The sequence below is a fragment of the Ranitomeya variabilis genome, chromosome 2, assembly GCF_051348905.1.
Source record: "Ranitomeya variabilis isolate aRanVar5 chromosome 2, aRanVar5.hap1, whole genome shotgun sequence".
Lineage (NCBI taxonomy): Eukaryota > Metazoa > Chordata > Amphibia > Anura > Dendrobatidae > Ranitomeya > Ranitomeya variabilis.
Window position 1 is genome coordinate 950,359,633 of NC_135233.1, and position 23,872 is coordinate 950,383,504.

Sequence of the window (23,872 nt, forward strand, 5' to 3'; positions counted from 1 at the left end):
AATCTCTTAGCATCATCTGAGAATGAGGGATTTTGTCTACTCTCTTGAGAAGAATATACTTCGGGATCTCCCCTGGATCAGTACCATTGTACTCTGATGGATCTACTTCTTGATTGAGGAAGGTGCCAGTCGGAATTGCTTTGGCAATAACCTTTTTATACAAGGGAATAACACAACAGAGAATTATCGATTCAACTATAAGGAGGGCAATTAGTACCAAACAAACTTATTGAAGGAATCTCTTGATCCCACCTAACCAACTGGAGAAGAAAGATGTGTCTATTCCAGCATACATGACACGTCGTCTTATTGTCCTAATTTGTTCAACTTCTTTAGAAACCTTCAGGTCTTTTGGATCTACATTTCGCCATTCAGGTCTGGCTATCTATATTTCGTCTCGTAAGTCTTTGGTCATACCGTCAATGAATGTATTTACCAATACTCTAACATCAAGTGGGTTTATGGGACTGTACCTCATGTCTTCCCATTTCAGCTGTAACCGTCCAAAGTATAGCTCTACACTCTCTCCTTTGTCACATCTGTAGAAAATCTTAATTTGCGTCCTAGCACGTCACCTGTTTTCGTGCTCACTAACTACCTAGGCCTGCCTAGGTGGATTTATACGTCCATCATATTGTCATTATTTATCTGTAGAATGAGAAAGGTTGGTTCTCAGGGTCAGCCAATTGTTTTTGCGTAGCTAGCTAGTCAGTGGGCCTCCAGGGATAATACTCCTGTATCTGTCTTACCCTACCTGATGTGGTCGGTTCTCTGGTGGTGGGGGTGACATGACATGCTGGTCTACAGCTCCTTCCCAAAAGGATTACTGTCAGCCTACTCCTAAAAGTTAATGTCCCCACTATCCGCCAACCACAATCCTGTGTGTTGTGAAATTGGATTTTGGGCTCCCCCGGTGGCCACTGGTGGAATTGAACTTGTGTGCATCATCCCCTCTGTTCACCTGTTCCCATCAGGATGTGGGAGTCGCTATTTAACCTTGCTCCTCTGTCACTTCCATGCCGGTCAACATTGTAATCAGAAGCCTTTCTGTGCATGTTCCTGCTTCTAGACAACTCCCAGCTAAGTGGACTTTTGTCCTTGTTTGTTTTTTGCATTTTGTTCCAGTTCACAGCTGCAGTTTCGTTTCTGTGTCTGGAAAGCTCTTGTGATCTGAAATTGCCACTCTGATGTTATGAGTTAATACTAGAGTCTTAAAGTAATTTCAGGATGTGTTTTGATAGGGTTTTCAGCTGACCATGAAAGTGCCCTTTCTGTCTTCCTGCTATCTAGTAAGCGGACCTCGATTTTGCTAAACCTATTTTCATACTACGTTTGTCATTTTCATCTAAAATCACCGCCAATATATGTGGGGGCCTCTGTCTGCCTTTCGGGGAAATTTCTCTAGAGGTGAGCCAGGACTGTATTTTCCTCTGCCAGGATTAGTTAGTCCTCCGGCCGGCGCTGGGCGTCTAGGGATAAAACGCAGGCTACGCTACCCGGCTACTGTTAGTTGTGCGGCAGGTTTAGTTCATGGTCAGTTTAGTTTCCATCCTTCCAAGAGCTAGTTCGTATGTTTGCTGGGCTATGTTCTCTTGCCATTGAGAACCATAACAGTTTGACCGGCCCGCAAAGGGTTAAATTAATTGGCAGAGAAAGGAGAGAAAAAAGAAGTCTGCTGAAGATTTTTTTTTTTTTTTTCCTTCAGTTCTGAGTGTGCTTCCAATTGAATCACTTGCAAGTCTGCCTATATTGCAGCCTTCCTCTCTCTCTCTCCTTCTAATCCTGGAATGGCTCTGTGTTCACCTGTTTAAAATGGATATTCAGAGTTTAGCTGCAGGTTTGAATAATCTCACCACGAAAGTTCAAAATTTACAAGACTGTGTTGTTCATGTTCCTATATCTGAACCTAGAATTCCTTTGCCTGAATTTTTCTCGGGGAATAGATCTTGCTTTCAAAATTTCAAAAATAATTGCAAGTTGTTTTTGTCCCTGAAATCTCGCTCTGCTGGAGATCCTGCTCAGCAGGTCAGGATTGTGATTTCTTTGCTCCGGGGCGACCCTCAAGATTGGGCTTTTGCATTGGCTCCAGGGGATCCTGCGTTGCTCAATGTGGATGCGATTTTTCTGGCCTTGGGGTTGCTTTATGAGGAACCTCATTTAGAGCTTCAGGCGGAAAAAGCCTTGATGTCCCTATCTCAGGGGCAAGATGAAGTTGAAATATATTGCCAAAAATTCCGTAAATGGTCTGTGCTTACTCAGTGGAATGAGTGCGCCCTGGCGGCGAATTTCAGAGAGGGTCTCTCTGATGCCATTAAGGATGTTATGGTGGGGTTCCCTGTGCCTGCGGGTCTGAATGAGTCCATGACAATGGCTATCCAGATCGATAGACGTCTGCGGGAGCGCAAACCTGTGCACCAGTTGGCGGTGTCTACTGAGAAGACGCCAGAGAATATGCAATGTGATAGAATTCTGTCCAGAAGCGAACGGCAGAATTTTAGACGAAAAAATGGGTTGTGCTTTTATTGTGGTGATTCAACTCATGTTATATCAGCATGCTCTAAGCGTACTAAGAAGCTTGATAAGTCAGTTTCAATTGGCACTTTTCAGTCTAAGTTTATTCTATCTGTGACCCTGATTTGTTCTTTATCATCTATTACCGCGGACGCCTATGTCGACTCTGGCGCCGCTTTGAGTCTTATGGATTGGTCCTTTGCCAAATGCTGTGGGTATGATTTAGAGCCTCTTGAAACTCCTATACCTCTGAAGGGGATTGACTCCACCCCATTGGCTAGTAATAAACCACAATACTGGACACAAGTAACTATGCGGATTAATCCGGATCATCAGGAGATTATTCGCTTTCTTGTGCTGTATAATCTACATGATGTGTTGGTGCTTGGATTGCCATGGCTGCAATCTCATAACCCAGTCCTCGACTGGAAAGCTATGTCTGTGTTAAGCTGGGGATGTAAGGGGATGCATGGGGACGTACCTTTGGTTTCCATTTCATCATCTATTCCCTCTGAGATTCCTGAATTCTTGTCTGACTATCGTGATGTTTTTGAAGAACCTAAGCTTGGTTCATTACCTCCGCACCGGGAGTGCGATTGTGCCATAGATTTGATTCCGGGTAGTAAATACCCTAAGGGTCGTTTATTTAATCTGTCTGTGCCTGAACATGCTGCTATGCGAGAATATATAAAGGAGTCCTTGGAAAAGGGACATATTCGTCCTTCGTCATCTCCCTTAGGAGCCGGTTTTTTCTTTGTGTCTAAGAAAGATGGCTCTTTGAGGCCGTGTATTGATTATCGGCTTTTGAATAAAATCACGGTTAAATATCAATATCCGTTGCCACTGCTGACTGATTTATTTGCTCGCATAAAGGGGGCCAAGTGGTTCTCTAAGATAGATCTCCGTGGGGCGTATAATTTGATGCGAATTAAGCGATGGGATGAGTGGAAAACCGCATTTAATACGCCCGAGGGCCACTTTGAGTATTTGGTGATGCCTTTTGGCCTTTCAAATGCCCCTTCAGTCTTTCAGTCCTTTATGCATGACATTTTCCGTGATTATTTGGATAAATTTATGATTGTGTATCTGGATGATATTCTGATTTTTTCGGATGACTGGGACTCTCATGTCCAGCAGGTCAGGAGGGTTTTTCAGGTTTTGCGGTCTAATTCCTTGTGTGTGAAGGGTTCTAAGTGCGTTTTTGGGGTGCAAAAGATTTCCTTCTTGGGATACATTTTTTCCCCCTCTTCCATCGAGATGGATCCTGTCAAGGTTCAGGCTATTTGTGATTGGACGCAACCCTCTTCTCTTAAGAGTCTTCAGAAATTTTTGGGCTTTGCTAACTTTTATCGTCGATTTATTGCTGGTTTTTCTGATGTTGTTAAACCATTGACTGATTTGACTAAGAAGGGTGCTGATGTTGCTGATTGGTCCCCTGCTGCTGTGGAGGCCTTTCGGGAGCTTAAGCGCCGCTTTTCTTCCGCCCCTGTGTTGCGTCAGCCTGATGTTGCTCTTCCTTTTCAGGTTGAGGTCGACGCTTCTGAAATCGGAGCTGGGGCGGTTTTGTCGCAGAGAAGTTCCGACTGCTCCGTGATGAAACCTTGTGCTTTTTTTTCTCGTAAATTTTCGCCCGCCGAGCGGAATTATGATATTGGGAATCGGGAGCTTTTGGCCATGAAGTGGGCTTTTGAGGAGTGGCATCATTGGCTTGAGGGGGCTAGACATCAGGTGGTGGTATTGACCGACCACAAAAATTTAATTTATCTTGAGTCCGCCAGACGCCTGAATCCTAGACAGGCGCGCTGGTCGTTGTTTTTCTCTCGGTTTAATTTTGTGGTGTCATACCTACCGGGTTCTAAGAATGTTAAGGCGGATGCCCTTTCTAGGAGTTTTGAGCCTGACTCCCCTGGTAATTCTGAACCTACAGGTATCCTTAAGGATGGAGTGATATTGTCTGCCGTTTCTCCAGACCTGCGGCGGGCCTTGCAGGAGTTTCAGGCGGATAGACCTGATCGTTGCCCACCTGGTAGACTGTTTGTTCCTGATGATTGGACCAGTAAAGTCATTTCTGAGGTTCATTCTTCTGCGTTGGCAGGTCATCCTGGAATCTTTGGTACCAGGGATTTGGTGGCAAGGTCCTTCTGGTGGCCTTCCCTGTCACGAGATGTACGAGGCTTTGTGCAGTCTTGTGACGTTTGTGCTCGGGCCAAGCCTTGTTGTTCTCAGGCTAGTGGATTGTTGTTGCCCTTGCCTATCCCGAAGAGGCCTTGGACGCACATCTCGATGGATTTTATTTCAGATCTTCCTGTTTCTCAGAAGATGTCTGTCATCTGGGTGGTGTGCGACCGTTTCTCTAAGATGGTCCATTTGGTTCCCCTGCCTAAGTTGCCCTCTTCTTCCGAGTTGGTTCCTCTGTTTTTTCAAAATGTGGTTCGTTTGCATGGTATTCCGGAGAATATCGTTTCTGAAAGAGGAACCCAATTCGTGTCTAGATTTTGGCGGGCATTCTGTGCTAGGATGGGCATAGATTTGTCTTTCTCGTCTGCTTTCCATCCTCAGACTAATGGCCAGACCGAGCGGACGAATCAGACCTTGGAGACATATTTGAGGTGTTTTGTGTCTGCAGATCAGGATGATTGGGTTGCTTTTTTGCCTTTAGCGGAGTTTGCCCTCAATAATCGGGCCAGCTCTGCCACCTTGGTGTCTCCTTTTTTCTGTAATTCGGGGTTTCATCCTCGATTTTCCTCCGGTCAGGTGGAATCTTCGGATTGTCCTGGAGTGGATGCTGTGGTGGAGAGGTTGCATCAGATTTGGGGGCAGGTAGTGGACAATTTGAAGTTGTCCCAGGAGAAGACTCAGCTTTTTGCCAACCGCCGGCGTCGGGTTGGTCCTCGGCTTTGTGTCGGGGACTTGGTGTGGTTGTCTTCTCGTTTTGTCCCTATGAGGGTTTCTTCTCCTAAGTTTAAGCCTCGGTTCATCGGCCCGTACAAGATATTGGAGATTCTTAACCCTGTGTCCTTCCGTTTGGACCTCCCTGCATCTTTTTCTATTCATAATGTTTTTCATCGGTCATTATTGCGCAGGTATGAGGTACCGGTTGTGCCTTCCGTTGAGCCTCCTGCTCCGGTGTTGGTTGAGGGCGAGTTGGAGTACGTTGTGGAAAAAATCTTGGACTCCCGTATTTCCAGACGGAAACTCCAGTATCTGGTCAAATGGAAGGGATACGGTCAGGAGGATAATTCTTGGGTGACTGCCTCTGATGTTCATGCCTCCGATCTGGTCCGTGCCTTTCATAGGGCTCATCCTGATCGCCCTGGTGGTTCTGGTGAGGGTTCGGTGCCCCCTCCTTGAGGGGGGGGGTACTGTTGTGAAATTGGATTTTGGGCTCCCCCGGTGGCCACTGGTGGAATTGAACTTGTGTGCATCATCCCCTCTGTTCACCTGTTCCCATCAGGATGTGGGAGTCGCTATTTAACCTTGCTCCTCTGTCACTTCCATGCCGGTCAACATTGTAATCAGAAGCCTTTCTGTGCATGTTCCTGCTTCTAGACAACTCCCAGCTAAGTGGACTTTTGTCCTTGTTTGTTTTTTGCATTTTGTTCCAGTTCACAGCTGCAGTTTCGTTTCTGTGTCTGGAAAGCTCTTGTGATCTGAAATTGCCACTCTGATGTTATGAGTTAATACTAGAGTCTTAAAGTAATTTCAGGATGTGTTTTGATAGGGTTTTCAGCTGACCATGAAAGTGCCCTTTCTGTCTTCCTGCTATCTAGTAAGCGGACCTCGATTTTGCTAAACCTATTTTCATACTACGTTTGTCATTTTCATCTAAAATCACCGCCAATATATGTGGGGGCCTCTGTCTGCCTTTCGGGGAAATTTCTCTAGAGGTGAGCCAGGACTGTATTTTCCTCTGCCAGGATTAGTTAGTCCTCCGGCCGGCGCTGGGCGTCTAGGGATAAAACGCAGGCTACGCTACCCGGCTACTGTTAGTTGTGCGGCAGGTTTAGTTCATGGTCAGTTTAGTTTCCATCCTTCCAAGAGCTAGTTCGTATGTTTGCTGGGCTATGTTCTCTTGCCATTGAGAACCATAACACCTGTGTCAGCTTCTTATATCACTACATGTGATCTTGTCTGGACAGGATTCAGTGTAATTCTCTTAGGTCGGGTTGCAGCACGGGTCATACAAGTGTTAGGGCCCAAATCCTCAACTATACCCTAAAAGGCATCACAGCTATAATTGACAAATCTTTGTTCACTGTAATATATATATTTGATCCATTCAACATTTTTATTAATCTGCATCTGTGGTACTATAGAAGCAAAGCCGGCATAAATCTGGTTCTGGGCTTTAAACTGGTCAGGCACCCCCCTTGGCACTCCAATGGCATCAATATATACTAGTGGATCTTCTTCATAACTCATGTGGAGCTGATCAAAACTTCTCCTCTTTCTGGTAGGTTCATCAGGTATCTTTGGTGTACATATATTGTGTATGTTTAATTAGCAAATCAGTATCTAGAGAACTGTTCTCCTTGCAGAAACCTGTCTCAAAAATCCCTACTAGTGTACCTGTGGTGTCGTGGGAATTGTAGCAGGTGTAATTGTCAGCTAATACGGTTACTCCTCCTGGAACCTTTAGTTTGGGTTTCTCATGAATTAGTAGGACATAATCTGGACAATCAGTGGACTTCAGACCTTTCAAACGATTCATGACACAGGCAGTGGTGTTGTCATCAGGAAAAAGCAATGCATATGTGTATAGGTGTGTATTCGCAGCAGCACAAGCAATACATCCTACAGAGATATTCTGGACTCTTACATTGTATCTCACCCATTCTAACCATAGATTTTTCCTTGGGGCTGTTTGTGTTTCTATGGAGAAAACCTCTCGCCAACTGAGACCTGGAAGGGGTATCACTTCATTAACTACATTTTGCAAACGCTCACCTGGGCCTGTTTTAGGTGTACTGGTAACAGGGGTCATGGTTGGTCTGAAGCTAATATCCCGGAGCTGTATATGGCCTAAATTCCCATGGTATCCACTACTAAATACATAATTATAATTCCTTCCCAATACGAATGTCTGCAGATCAGCAGATTGGGCGTTCTCCAGATTCAGGAGGAGGGGGTGACAACTTTTACCCCATTTACAGCCCCTGAGTGGTTGCAGAAGGGCTGTTAGATGCATTCTCTCACGAAGACTCCTACCCGTCCCATCCTTGGGAACATGGCTTCACTAGGTTTATATCCCCAATCGTCTCCCGTATTCCAAGCAGCATCTGTCTAATAATAACATTTATTGTTGTCATTTCTGGTAACACATATATAAAACTGGATGATTCCCTCTACCACCCATTCAGTCTCGGGACACTTGACTACATCACAGAAATCAAATCGTCAGATATTCACCAGGGCTGTCAGGTTTACCCAGAGAATAGTGGGACCTTAGTATTTTCATTTACATTAGGGGCCGAGAAGGTAGGGGCGAGGATGGCCCCCATTTCCAGGATCAAAAACAACAGCAACATTTCCCTTCAGTCACTACTGTGACTAAACACTGGTTCGGTCTCTTTTACAGTGTGAAGCGTGAATCCAGGTGCTCTTTCCTTCAAGTTTTACTGCAGTGGGGGTGACCAGGATCACCGTGTGAAGTCCTTCAAATCTCGGCTGGAGACAATCTCTGCGCACAAACTTTTTCACATACGCCAGGTCTCCTGGCACAAAGGGATGGTGTCCAGGAACCTTGTCTGGGTCTGGAAGAGAACTGAAGACAGTTAAATGCACTTTGGCAAGGTGTCCATGTAAGGCCTGCACATAGCTAGTCAAGTCCTGGTACTTGGGCTACAACTGTTGTGGAAAAAAAAAACATTCAAGATTGGGGCTCCTGCCAAACAGAATCTCATACGGTGACAGTCCTGTCTTCCTGTTTGGGGTATATCTTACTGAAAACAAAGCCAGAGGAAAGCATTCTGTCCATGGTTTACCAGTCTCTGTCATTGCCTTCTGGATTTTAAGCTTAAGAGTTCCATTTAGTCTCTCCACTCTTCCACTACTCTGCGAATGGAGTATGCAATGCTTGACTTACCCCCAGTGCTGCCATTACCTCTGACATGATCTCTCCAGTAAAATGGGAACCCTGATCGCTTTCAATGACTTCAGGAACTCCATACCTGCATATGATCTCAGCCATCAGTGTCTTCGCCGTTGTCTTAGCCGTAGCTTTGTCAACTGGGTAGGCTTCTGGCCAACCTGAAAATAAATCAATGCAGACCAATACATACTCATACGTCCCTACCCTGGGTAACTGAATATAATCATTCTGCAGTCTCTGGAATTGGTTAAAGGGGCCGGGGAGTGTGTTTGGATGGGGTTTTCACTGTCCTACTCTGATTATGTGTGGCACATATCATGCAGCTATGTACCTGTCTTTCTGCGCAGGTGGAAAACTCGGGGGCAATCCATTGTTTCTGTAGTGTGTCACACATGGCCGTCTTCGAGTGGTGCACATTCCCGTGCAGAACCTGTGCCATCATTGGGTACAGTACCTGTGGTAGGCAGACCTTTTCACCCCTCCCCCATAGTCCGGTAACGGTATCAGAGCAAGCCCCTATCTTTTGCCACCTATTTTTCTCCTCCTTACTTGCCTGTTTTAGTAACCGGGCTAAGATGTCTTTCAACACAAGTGGAGATGGTGGGGTGTCCAGGTGATGTACTTGAGAGGCCACAGGAGTGCTTGCTGCTTTCTTCGCAGCCTGGTCTGCCAGTGCGTTACCCTTTTATCCGTCCATCAGTGCCTTTGGTATGTGCCTTTACCTTTATGATGCCTGTTTGGGTGGGAAGCTGTAGTGCATTCATAAGTTGCTGGACTGCCTCAGCATGTTTAAAGGGGTGGCCATTTGCTGTCAGGAAAGCCCTGGCTCTCCAGATAGGCCCATAACCGTGTGTAATGCCAAAAGCATACCTGGAATCAGTGTAGATATTTACAGTCTTACCTTCTGCTAGTTTGCATGCTTCTTGTGCAGACATATGAGCTGGCATTAACTCTGCCTTGATTACCTCATGTTCTGAGACCACAGCATATCTGGTACAGTAGCATCCTCGGTCATCTTGGTGACGGGATCCATCTACAAAAAGCTCAAAATCAGCATTAGAATAGGCACACTAGAGACCAGCCGTTTCCTGAGACATCAATTCTAGACAATCATGGGGTTTGGAAACCTAATCTTGTTCCTCTGGATCCATTCTAGAAAGAAAAAGAGTGTCCTTTTTCATGTCACCTTCATGTCACCTACTCCTTCCCCCTTTGGATCCAGGGGAACTAGGAGAAGAGTAGCGGGGTTCAGAACAGTGCACCTTTTCGAAGTCACATTAGTAGGCATGAGAATAGCAGACTGAAGTCGCAGCTGTCCAGCCATGGACATATGTGGCTAGATTGTACTTGGTTAAGGATACCATATACATCGTGTGGGGTGTGGACCATCAGTGGGTAATTCAAAACAATCTCTGAAGACTTGTGTAGCAACAGCTGGACAGACAACACAGTCCAAATACAGGAGGGACTTCCTCTTGCCACCGTATCCAGGCGGCCGCTGTAATAAGCAACAGGTCTCTGTTTGTCTCCATGAAGCTGAATCAGCACACCTGTAGCATGTCCTGCAGGTGAGCTCTGTCTGCAATACTATACGGCAATGCTCGGGTGTCTTGTAATCAGTATCTAGGGCCTGCAGTGTGTAACACTATATCACAGGGCAAATTCCCTCCCTGGGTAGTCTTAGCATCTCCTGGATGCAAGGGGCCATAATTGGCAAGGCAGGCCTGACACTCTTGGGCTATAACTGGCCCCCCTTTTTTTTTTTTTTTCTTAACGGGAAACACGGGTGTGTTACATGGGGAAACACAGAGTATCAGGGCACCATTATCGAATAACATTTGTATTTGCCCCTTGAGACACTGCTCCTGATCATATTTCAAAGAGTATTGATGGACTCAAGGGGCACCAGGTTTGAGAAACACTTTTACTGGTTCTACAGGCATTATTGGGGGAGAGGAAGCAACGCAACGTGCGAAACGCGCGTTGGAGTGTTAGGCTGAGGCACAGGAACGCTGACATGAGCACTGGTAAGAACCAACATGTGCACTTAGCACTTTATATGAACCATATTTAAACATAGAGACCTTTTAGGTATATACCTTTTTTATATGTGCACTTAGCACCTTATATTGATTATATAAAAATAAGAGATTTTTAGGTACATACCTTACTCAGCGGTGCCTTATATTGGCATTGACTATGATAAACAATATGCACTATGCACCTTATTCTTGGACGAGTTATAAGTAGTTAATTGAGTCCACTAAGATTTAATGTGTTTGTTGGTAGTTCTTTGCCATAGCTCCTGTCTATATTGATAACAAAATTGAAAGCGAGGGTATAAATATTATCATACATGGAACATTGTTATACCTTGTAAAAATTGCTTTCTGATATATACCTTTTGTGTGCCTCGTTTGGATTTTTGTGTTTTGTTCTGTGTAGTGTTTCTAATACATAATAAAATATATTGTTTTTTAATGAAAATTTTGGTAATAGTATTTCTTCAGGTAGTTTTTTTGGTTATATGCTCATGTTTCTACTTGAAATGTAAAGATTATATGGGTTAGATTTTTCTCCTTTGGTTTTTGGTTAAAATTATTGGGGGAGAATCTGGGTCTATCAGGACCATCACAACCGTAGGAAAGGCAAGTAGGATACACATCTCTTTATATTCATCTGCATAGGAGTTATATAACGCAAGGACCATCTGACCATCATCTTGGAATTATATCCTGGAGCAGAACTGTATTAATAAAACTGCCCCCAGTAAATTTACCGAACATATAGAAAAGATTACGAACTGAGCAGTAACTTCAGGGAAAGGTCCCACAGGGATAGGTTTTATAAGAGTATATTCATTGGGTCTGTCATCTACTCTAATTAAAACAAGCTCTTGATCTGAGAATTTGCATGGCGGGGCTGGGGAGATAATGAAATTCCCATACGGGGTTAAAGGCGTATTGGAATGTGAAGCTGGACTAAATTCTTTTGAAAACCTTTTACTATTTGCAATGCATCATCCGGAGTGGAAATCTTAATATCGGGTCTACTACAAAAAGGTATGAATGGGCTTTTTGTTACAATGGGAATCCCAGATCTTTAAACACTACCATAAGACGCCCATAGAACTTCTCGGCAATCCAGAATATATTGGTGCCTTTTACCAATCTTTCAATTACTTACAAGTTTTCATCTAAGACTAGGCAGGTCTATCTCACTTTCAATTTCATACAGTACTTATTGCTGTAAACATAAATCTCTCAGTGTGTATTGTACCAAGGACAGAGAAAACTTAGAATGCAATACATGGCCCCCCCCCCTCCCCCGTAGCCCACAGCGCCGAGGAGAAAAATTGCAAGCAAGGTCGCGCAGGGGCTCACACAGCCCCTCCCATCTAGTAACACGGAGATAAGAACTTCCACTGCATTCTTCAGCGCTGAAGGGAGAAGCGAAACCCAGCTCCCTGCCCCCCCCCTTTCTCCGGCACGTAGCGCAGATAAGGAGAAAAGAAGAAGAACTAACAAAGAAATCTCGCAGCGGTCTGCTCAGCTCCTCCCCTACAGTACACAGCACTGATACAAAGCTCCGTATCTTCTACAGTCACAAATTACAGCAGTTTTCAGACCTAATTTCTACAAAACTTTCCTATAATCCTCCGTGGTCTGGGCGGAGCCCCAAAGACGGTCCGTACACACACACAAGGCAGGTCTCCACCGAGATTGGATTCTGCACAACACAAACAGGACACACCTACACTTCTGGAGATCTCTTTCCGCCGCCATTACAGGGCGCTGGCTGAGACTGCATTTTCATCATCAGTGGCACGGCGGCCATTTTACAATCTGTAAGATCACAGTTCACAGGCATTTTATAACCAAACACGGGCTCTACATTATCTGATCCTCCCCTCCATCAACCTATTCTCATCCTTTGTTCTTTAAGCCTCGCGCAACTCGCAGATAAGCTTCTTGACTGTCTCTTGCCCTCCCGTGACCATTGTCTTGACTTCCACGGCATCCTCATCTAACTTGTGGGGCACTGACTTCTTTTGCTTTAAGATACGCAGCTTGGCTCCCAGAATACTACGCCCTGCTATAGCTCAGGATCGCTGGCAGCGATTTCAACGCTGGTATTCTGCAATACGGAAACTCGCTCAACGTATTAGAAAAAAGAAGAGCCTCGCGCTCAACATTTTCTGTCCCTAACCTGAACACCAGCGATTAACAGACTATCCTGCCACGATATTCTAAACAGTCGGGAGGCGGTCTCCTAGTGAGAGCCCTCCACAGAAATACAGGTGGTCCCTGCTCGGGACGTCTTAATTACCTAGCTGGTACAATATCACAGAGGCTGCGTCTCCTATCCCTTCCTCTAAGCCGCCCCCCCAATCTACAACTAGCTCAATTTTTCAGTCCACTTCACTACTAGACAATAGTCACGGGTAGGATGGTTGAATGGAGTACAATGACCGATGGAGGAGGTGTGGTGTACAGAGGTCGCACAGGATGCAACGTCTCTCAGTTGCTGGTTCAGAGCGTGGCACAGGATCACGTTTGATCTCACCACTCGATCATTCACATCAGACCCAAGGAGACTACAGACAAACCAATAACGGCTGAGACACTAGCAAGTGTGACATATACAGTGTACATGATCGCCACTTACCGCGTGCAGAGGGTGATCAGTCCTCGAGGTCAGCCACTACGGGTATCATCCACAGACATCCAGGCATGGGTCCAGAGGGTCTCGGATCGCTGGCCACGCCCCCCGTTGGTCGCGCCAAAATTGTCGGGGTCGTAATACGACAATATACCCTTCCTTCACCAGTCATTCCAAATTAATATGTGTGCAGGGCATCTGGTACCGGATAAGAATAAATCAGACAGGTAGCTGGTTCAAACTTAGTTAATGCCCCGTGCATCCACACATGTCTGCAGCGGTCACACCAACTGGCTTTATTCTAAAATACACAATACTATATTGAGTGTTAGGGGAAGGCGTGCATTAGGCGGGGTTTAAGCTAGCATCCAGTCTTTCTGATTTGTTCTGACGTCTTCTGGTGAATCCTCCCTTTCTTCACATTCCTGAGTTTCGATTCTGAGGAAATGGCTTAACCCTTCGGTCACTAACCTGAAACGAAACTGAACTCTGGCGACCATCTTTAAATACAATTACATATGCATTAGCTAGCAGATAGGAAAAACTTATTGTTTTACAGTGTAAAAGTATAAAAGTACAAAAAAAGTATAAAGATATATATTTTCACCTTGACACTACTATCCTAAATAGTTTGTCTAATATCTCACAATAACAGAACAAAGGACCGCATGGTTCTAGAAGTTTCTCTAACAGTTCCTGCTAGTACAAATTTCCCTTGCAGCTATGCCAGTCGTAAATACCTTTCGTCAATAAAACTCCCCCACAAGGCAAGCTCTTCTACACAGACAGATCGAAACACAGGGAAGGAAAGAGAAAAAGAGAGAGGGGGGTTTTAGCCCCCGCATGCTAGCAAGAAACTAACTTATGATATTTCATACCATATCGTGACACCTCCCCCTTTTGGCGTGCGCTACGGCGGCAGAACCTCTCGGTATGCCTCCATGCGCACCTCCGTGGGTTCACCCTGGCGGGAGAGTCCATCTGCATTCCCATGCTCTCTGCCCGCTTTGTGTTTAATGGTGAAGTCAAATTGCTGAAGGGCAAGGCTCCAGCGCAGCAACCTGCCATTGGTTCCACACATGGTGCTTAGCCAGCGCAGAGGGTTGTGGTCGGTCACCACGGTGAAGGTGCGACCGTACAAGTAGGGCTGCAAGCGCTGCAGGGCCCAGACTATGGCCAGGCACTCCTTCTCAATGGTGGAGTAGGCCACTTCCCTCGGCAAAAGTTTCCGGCTCAGGTACAACACGGGGTGCTCTTGGTCCTCCGAGTCAACCTGGCTGAGCACAGCACCAAGGCCAAACTCGCTGGCGTCGGTCTGTACCAAGAACGGTCGACTGCTGTCGACTGCTTTCAACACAGGGGCATTGCACAGTGCTGTTTTCAACGCCTGGAAGGCCCCCTCACAGCCATCTGTCCAGTTGACGATGTGGGGTAGCTTCTTCCTGGTGAGGTCCGTCAAAGGTTTTGCCAAGCTACTATAGTGCTGCACGAAGCGCCTATAGTACCCTGCAGTGCCCAGGAAGGACATCACATGTTTCTTGGTCCTGGGAGTGGGCCAGTTCACGATCACGCCCACTTTGTCAGGCTCTGGTTTTAGGGTGTTTCCGCCTACCTGGTGCCCCAGGTAGTGAACCTCCCTCATGCCCATCTGGCACTTTCCCGGCTTGATAGTCAGTCCTGCTCGGTGAATTCGCCCGAGCACCTCCTCGAGATGCTGCAGGTGTTCATCCCAGGAGGGACTGAAGATGGCAATGTCATCTAAGTACGCCACGGCGTACTTCTCCAGTCCCTGAAGCAGGAGATTGACCATCCGCTGGAAAGTGGCAGGGGCATTCTTCATGCCGAAGGGCATGACCGTGGACTCGTACAGTCCAAAGGGCGTGATAAAGGCGGACTTCTCCTGCGCCTCGGGGCTCAGGGGAATCTGCCAGTATCCGCGACTCAGATCCATTATTGTCAGGTATTTTGCGCCCGCTAGCTTCTCAAGCAGCTCTTCGATGCGCGGCATTGGGTGCGCGTCAGAGGCTGTAATGGCGTTGAGCCCCCTGTAGTCCACGCAGAACCGGGTGGTCTGGTCCTTCTTTGGCACGAGAACTACAGGTGAGGCCCACGCGCTCTTTGACCGTCGAATCACCCCCAGCTGTAACATCTCATCGATCTCCTGGCGCATAATCTGCTGCACCTGGTCAGAGATTCGATAGGGTGTTCGCCGTAGTGGGGCGTGATTCCCGGTGTCCACCTCGTGGACGGCTAACTCAGTCCTTCCAGGCCGGTTGGAGAACATGACCCGGAAGGGTTCCAGCATGGTTTGCAACTGCAACCGCTGTGGTTCATCTAGCGAGGCGCTTACCTCCACGTCCTCAATGGACCCACGGGCCTTGGCTTGGGCCAGCATGTCCAGGAGGGTGTCTTCCTCCCCTTCTTCAGGTGCGCTGCAGACCGGTAGGACGAAAGGTTCACGTTCGTGATGAGCTTTCATCATGTTGACGTGAAAGGCCTTTCGCCTACCCCGAGTGTGGTCAAGCGTGACCACATAGGTGACCGGGTTGAGCTGTTGGTGGACGACGTACGGGCCCTCCCAGGCTGCCTGAAGCTTATCCGTTGGTACAGGAACCAGCACCCACACCTTTTGACCCACGTGGTAGGTCCGCTCCCGGGCGTTCTGGTCGTACCAGTGCTTCTGATCAGCCTGAGCCTGCGTCATGTTGTCATACACCAACTGCGTCAAGGTCTGCATCTTGTCACGGAAGCGCATGACATACTCCACTATGGACACTTCAGAAGGGTTCGGCTCCTCTTCCCAGGATTCTCTTACCAACCCAAGGGGTCCCCGGACTCGCCTGCCGTACAGGAGCTCGAAGGGGGAGAACCCCGTCGAGGCCTGCGGAACCTCTCTGTAAGCGAATAGCAGGTGTGGGAGGTACCGCTCCCAGTCGCGCCCTTGTGTCTCAACCAGCATGCGTAGCATCTGTTTGAGGGTACCATTGAAACGTTCACACAAGCCATTGGTCTGTGGGTGATACGCACTCGATACCAGGTGCTTCACCTGCATTTTCTTACAGAGAGCCTCCATTAGGTGAGACATAAATTGGGTCCCTCGATCAGTAAGCATTTCCCTGGGAAATCCTACCCGTGAAAAGATGGCCAACAGGGCATCCGCCACCTTATCTGCCCTAGTTGACGACAGAGCTACTGCCTCTGGGTACCGGGTAGCGTAGTCTACCGCAGTAAGAATAAATCGCTTTCCAGAGCTGCTGGAGACGGCCAGCGGGCCCACAATGTCCACCGCAATCCTCTGGAAAGGCTCCTCTATCACTGGCAAAGGGATCAGGGGAGCCTTAAGAGCAGGCCCCGCCTTCCCCACTCTTTGACAGGTGACACAGGAGCGGCAGTAGTTTGACACATCTGTCCCCATCTTAGGCCAATAGAAGTGTTGAGACAGCCGGGCCTTAGTTTTGCTGATCCCCAAGTGTCCAGCTAGCGGGATCTCATGGGCAATCCGCAACAACTCACCCCGGAATTGCTGTGGGACGACCAGCTGTCTTTCCCTCAACCACTCCTTTTGTGATTCTCCGGGTACTGTCTCCCGGTACAACCTTCCTTCTTCCCAGAACACCTTCTCCTTATCAGTTTCAGAGAATGACGTCCCGGCGAGTTGTCTCAAACTCTCTAGGCTCGCATCTGTGTGCAGAGCGGCCTTAAACTCCTGGCTAGGGGAAGCCAGAAGTGACGTTAGGGTCCCTTCCCCACGGGAGCCCTCTGGGACCTGTTCTGGGTCCACCTCTGGTTCAATCATACTGATGACTGAGGAGGGTCCGGGAGGCAGACAGTTATCTGCGTTCCGGGCACTCTGACTGCGGGTGACAGCAGCTACGTAGGCTGTCTCCCCGGGGATTTCTACAGACCCAACAGCCGACGCTGCTATGGGCTCTACCTCCCCATCCACCCCCATTACCTCAGGAGCATTGCTACTTATGGGCCAGTTACCTTCCTCGGTGGCACTGGTCAATTGCATGGCATCACCTTCCTCACGGTTCCCATGTATTTCCCCATTTCCGGTAGCACCGACACTTGCCCCTGCTAGGGGTTCCTCAGCCGTCTCACTCCGCAGAGCGACGTGGCTGAGCACTCCTGTACCTACGGACACATCAACTTTCATAGAAACAGCGTTATCAGGTACAGTTGGCACAGGTACAACATTTTCACCATCAATCCTAGGGAAAAAATGGTTAACAGATGCATCATTACAAGATAAAGCATGGTCAGGTAACACATGCGATTTCCCATCATCATCATCATCATCATCAGGGTTAACGTTACCCTTATTAGCAGATTGGGGAGGGGTGTCAGGGACGTAGTATGCAAACAACCTCCCCAAATCAGTCCCCAACAAAACATCAGTGGGCAAATTATCAGACAGCCCCACTTCTTTCACCCCGCTCCCGGCACCCCAATCAATAAAAACCCGGGCCATCGGTAAGGGACAGCTGATGCCCCCAATCCCAGTGACAGTTAGGGTTTTCCCCGGAATGATTTCTTCAGGGGCCGCCAGTTCGGGTCGGATGAGGGTTCGTTCAGCCCCGGTGTCCTTGAGGCCGGTAGCAACACGACCTCCCACAGTGACGGGCTGTACGTTGTCACACACCCTCCCAACCACACCACCCACCAAAAGAACAGCTGCATTAGGCCCTGGGGCCTGGGATGAGGGGTTCTTCTGCTTGGCTGGACATTGGTGACTGAGGTGTCCAGTCTGCCTGCAGTGGTAACACTGGCGAAGTTCGGTGGTAGGTCTGGTGCTGTTGGCCACGGGGACAGGACCTCTGGTGTGTTGGCTGGCAGGGGTACTGGCGTTGGATGCAGGCTTACCCCCTCTCCAGCTGGAGGTGACTGGCTTCCGCACTTCCGATCTACGGTTGGCCTCATAGGCATCGGCAATCTGCGCTGCTTTCGTCACGTCTTTGGGTTCTCTGTCCATCATGAACTGTCGCACCTCAGTTGGGCAAAGACGGAAGAACTGGTCTTTGATCATCAGGTCTCGCAGCTGTGCAAAGGTGGTCACTGACAGTCCTTGGGTCCACTGGTCAAAGTGGGTCCCCAGTCCATGCACCACATCACTGTAACTGTCGTGTGGGCCACGTTGGAGGGTCCGAAACTTTTTACGGTACACCTCGGGTGTAAGCTGGTACTTGGCTATCAGAGCCTGCTTGATGGCCTCATAGTCACCATCTTGTTCTTGAGGGAGTGCAGCAAACGCTTCCAGAGCTTTTCCTCTCAGCCCTGGTGTCAGATACCGTGCCCATTCTTGTGTAGGCAGCTGGTACTGCCTGCAGGCTTTCTCAAAGGCCCGCAGAAAAGTGTCCAAGTCCCCATCCTTTTCCATAACCGGAAAGTGGTCGGGCCGGGGCTTTGGTGTCTGAGCGCTGCTGGGCTCACGGCTCTGAGGCGACCCCTGCATTTGCAGTTGGGCCATCTGCAGCTGGTACTCCCGCTGCGCTTGGGCCTCTCGCTCGGCTCGCTGGGCCTCTCGCTCTGCTCGGGCCTCTCGCTCGGCTCGCTGGGCCTCTCGCCCTGCTCGGGCCTCTCGCTCGGCTCACTCTTGGTATTGCTGGATCAGCTGCAGACGTCTCTCTAGGTCATCTGCGGGGCATTGTTGCAGAGCCAGCTGCAGGAGGAGGTCTGCGCCCCCTTGGTTGCCAGTAGGGCCCGTATTCTGTGGTTGGACCTCTGCGGCAGCACCATGTTCGCTTGTGCCGGCTTCTGCGGCCTCTGGGCTCTGTGAGTGGTCTAGAGCGGCTTCCCATTGCATCAGGGCTGCGACCAGTTCGCTTTTGCTTTTGCTTGCATAGTCAATGTGCTGTGACTTGCATAAGGCAACAAGGGTGTCTCTGGTCTGCTGTTCATAGAAGGCTTCTCCTAGCCCAACCATGGTTGCCAAATAAAAGAGAGAATAGAAAAACAAAGAGAAAGGGAGGGGATAATTACCATGACACAATTGTCTCACAACTAATAAACACTGAGTTCGTTCTCCAAACTTATTTGTGCAGAGTTCTCGCAAGAACTTTCTGCAAGTTTTTAGTGAGAGGAATGATTGCTCAAACCAAATCACTAATGCTCTAATATCCCACCGCGCTGCCACCAATATGTCACGATTCACACCGTGACTGTCACCAATTGTCAAGATCCCTTAGCCGCTGCCCACAATATGTCACGGATTGGGGTGACTTTAGACCAGCAGACGGCTATCACATGTGCAGGGGGGCTTATCCTAGTTATCCCTCCACTGCCACAATGTGATGAAAAAAAACACACACGAGGCTATTGACCTCTTAGTTTACAGCAGGGGCTTATTTTAGGTATCCCACTGCTCTTCAGTATACCATGAACTGCAGGGATTTGTGTCTATCCCGCTTACAGTTCCACTTAACACTTGCAGCTCTCTGGCGCCCCCCTTACTCTCAGGTCAGATTAGGTACTGCACCTGGGGTAATTAGTCGCCAGAAAGGCTGCCTGCTATGTACTGGCTATTGGGCGCACTGCAGCAACGCGATAACTACTCCCACTCAGGCAGGAACAATAATTATCAAGCCGCAGTCGCTACAGTGACCCCCCCCAAAAAGCCGGCACACGGTAAGCTGCCACCAGCTCCGATCAAACAGGTCCGGAGCTAACCCCCAAAATAGTAGCGTAATTCCCTTCAGAGACAGGGTACGGTTTAGGGCAGGAAGAACGAACTAGTATTAAATATTATACTCCATAAATGATTTTTAGGCAGTGTTTATAAAATATTTTACAAAGATGTTACAAATGGGACAATTGCAAATATGTACAAGGTAATTATGAAAATAAAAGGATTAAAGGAAGAAAAGGTAACACTCACATATTCTCAGATCATTGCATTGCAGGCTAGGCTAGGAGAGCTTTCCATCTATCCCAGTGCATTGGCACTCGCAGTCTGGTCGCTTCAGGTAAAAACTCACAACTCCCCCCCTGGAAGCCTGCCAGCAACTTTATAACCTACAGCCTGTGACCTCACAGAAAGGGCTGGCTTTTCCAGATCCTCCTACCTTTCAGTCTGAGTACTTTGAATACAAATTGGTCTAATGCTTATAACTCCGTTCCAGTACATATCAGAATCATATCACACCCAGCATTCAGCTTGTATTAACATGAGCTTTCTGAGATCAAATATGTCCTATTATTTACAGAGCAATCCCTACTTCTTCCCCCGATGGAGTTAGACGACTGTGTTTAGAGTGATGGGTAGATGCTTCGATGGAGATCAAGAATATGTATTTATCATTCTACTATCCTAAATAGTTTGTCTAATATCTCACAATAACAGAACAAAGGACCGCATGGTTCTAGAAGTTTCTCTAACAGTTCCTGCTGGTACAAATTTCCCTTGCAGCTATGCCAGTCGTAAATACCTTTCGTCAATAAAACTCCCCCACAAGGCAAGCTCTTCTACACAGACAGATCGAAACACAGGGAAGGAAAGAGAAAAAGAGAGAGGGGGGTTTTAGCCCCCGCATGCTAGCAAGAAACTAACTTATGATATTTCATACCATATCGTGACAGTGAGTATATCCCTATTTTTTATTTTTATTCTTTATTTTACACATGAATATGGATCCCAGGGCCTGAAGGAGAGTTTCCTCTCCTTCAGACCCTGGGAACCATCCAGGATACCTTCCGATATTTGTGTCCCATTGACTTGTATTGGTATCGGGTATCAGTATCGGCGATATCCGATATTTTTCGGATATCGGCCGATACTATCCGATACCGATACTTTCAAGTATCGGAAGGTATCGCTCAACACTAGTTATAACACGTCCCACCCCAGATCAGTGAATTTTTGCTATACTTTGTCATGCTCCTCACCACTCTCTTATAGGAGATATTTTAAGAGCCACATGTGAATGGTGCTGCAGTGTGTATGATCGCCCACAGCTTCGTTTACATGGTGCTCTTCAAAGCTATTTTTCTCAGGATCATGGGGGTCCCTGCAATAAGGTCCACAACAAACAGAAAGTCATACCCTATCCAGAAGATAGGGGAGAACTTCCAAGTTTGAGGTAGCTTAAACAGGTTTTTCATGACTTGCGGTATTTTTATTACATTTATAGGAATGTAGAAAATAAACCAATAATGACAATCCAGTACTCCAATGCTCGTGCAAACAAGTATATAAATCAGGCATGATTTTTTTTATCAGATAGCACACTGACCGATGTTATACAATGGGGCCACGCAGAGAAACTTTTTTTTCTCAAACTGATCCGGCGTGAGAAATTCAGATCATGCTGCGATTTGGCTCTGCAATTGAATGACTCACCCATTCTAGTCTATGGGTGGGAGAAAAAAATGGATACCTCAGTATAACATCCAGTATTTACGGTTACATTACAATTCTATAACATAGGGGACTGTAAATGATCCTGTAAAAGATTAATAACTGCTCAGAAAAAAAAACTGACTGCAAACAGAAAACAAGTGAGAAAAAAATCATCCCATTCTCCTGGATACAAACAGATACTTATATATGATGTACAGGGAAATATAGGTATAGTGCAATGCCAAAGATTTTACTTCTTACATTACATGAGCGATATCTATTATGAATTCTACAATAGCTCAGAAACTGGCGAATCCTCGCAGCGCACAGTGCGAGTCCTGGGAGGATTAGAAAGTCTGTAGTCACAGAGTGACACACAGAGTGAGTGTAGCCAGCATAGTCCTCCATACAGTATTATAGGCACCACGTAGTCCTCTATACAGTATAATGGGCCCACATAATGCTCCATACAGTATTATGGGCCCCATATATTACTCCATACAGTATCATGGGCCCCAAATATTACTTCATACAGTATATTGGGCCCTATATACTCCATACATAAAAAAATTAAACACTCACTTCTCCCTGTAGCCTGTTGCTCTGGTCTCCCCAGCGTATTCTGACCTTTTGCACTGCCCGACACAAAGGATACGCTGTAGTGATGTAATTGCGCCCTCTGCGCTAAGACGTCACAGAGCTCAGACACAGAGGGGGAATGATGGGAGAGGGAGCATCAGCGGGTGGCTCCCTCACTCATCATTTTTATTAACTGTGTTGGCGCTGGTACTGGGGCCCCACGACTTACGAGCCCCATAGCATGCCATATCCACAACGGTTTGTGGACTCTGGCACTTGCCAACTTGCGCCGAGTGGTGATGTCAGTCCTGATATATGTGTCATAACTGAGCACCACCAAAAATTAAGAAGTGGGTGAAATGCTTTTAGGACACACACCCTTAAATCAAAGGGATTTATAAAAAGAAAATAATCAGTACAAGGATTAAATAAGGGGAAAGTGGAGGAATACTTATTAGCCCATTTGGTAACATCTCAATTCCACAGCAGAGAAATGTTCAGTTATGGATCTGAAACGTTGTCACATGGGCTAATAGTCCTCCACTTTCCACAATTAATCGGAGTGCTTCATATATATATATATACACACACACACACACACACACACACACACTTATATTTACACCATGTATACAGGACAGGAGGAGTATACACAGCATCACAATATATACTGTGGTAAGGAATATAGAGTGGTAGAGTGGAGCTGTGTATATAGTATATAGTGTGGATTCTATACTATATACACAGAAGTATACTATATGAACAGCTCTACACTATATACACACACAACTCTACATTATAATTAAGACAGTATTATACTATATTATGATGCATACATCACATAGGAAACACACATAAACAGTATATCATATAGGAGACACCGCAACTGCTGAATATATCACATTGAGACCACTGTATATACATTATATAGGTGATACTGCAACTGCTATGTATAGTCCCAGTATCACTTATAGAATGTATATATATTGCAGTATACCTATATAATGTATATAGATTGGTGTGTTTACATCATATAGGTAATACTGGGACTTCTTTATATATGCTATTTAGGTGACACTGCAATTATACACAGCAGTCTATCTATATTACAGCAACTGCTTTGCACAATTGCAGTATCGCCTATAAAATGTATATACAGCAGTAGCAGTATCACCAACATAATGTATATTGAGCGGTCTGTATACATCATATAGGTGATACTGCAACCGTTAGATATAGAATATATAGGTGATACTGCAATTATACACAGCAGTTGCTGTAATATAGATAGACTGCTGTGTATAATTTCAGTATCACCTACATAACATATATAGTATACAGCACTAGTGCCACACAATACACACCATGGCGGATATGGCACACAACACAATTATACAATTCCAACATTATACACAATTGTGTGTGATGATAGCATTATAACTAAGGCAAACACACAAATGTGTGTAAAGTGCCATATTTATGATTGTGCGTCTGTATTGTGTAGCACAACACACAAATGACTTTTATTTTGCCTGACTTGTGTGGTATCCACAATAGTGTCTATTGTGTTGGACACGGACACAATCAAAAACGCGCAACTGTCTCTAGCATGCAACACGACACACACAGTCGTGAATATAGCACAAGACATAAATCTACGCACAATTGTGTCTAACGATGGCACTATTAGG

At 46.7% G+C, this 23,872-nt stretch overlaps 1 long non-coding RNA gene across 1 annotated transcript; it reads right to left on the reverse strand.

Moving 5' to 3' along the window:
- Nucleotides 1–686: 686 nt before the first annotated feature.
- On the reverse strand, nt 687–8,345 carry LOC143808285 (uncharacterized). The gene is made up of 2 exons (XR_013221919.1): nt 6,606–8,345; nt 687–878 (listed from the first exon to the last, which is right to left on the reverse strand). It is a non-coding gene; the product is annotated as an uncharacterized LOC143808285 (long non-coding RNA).
- Nucleotides 8,346–23,872: the final 15,527 nt, after the last annotated feature.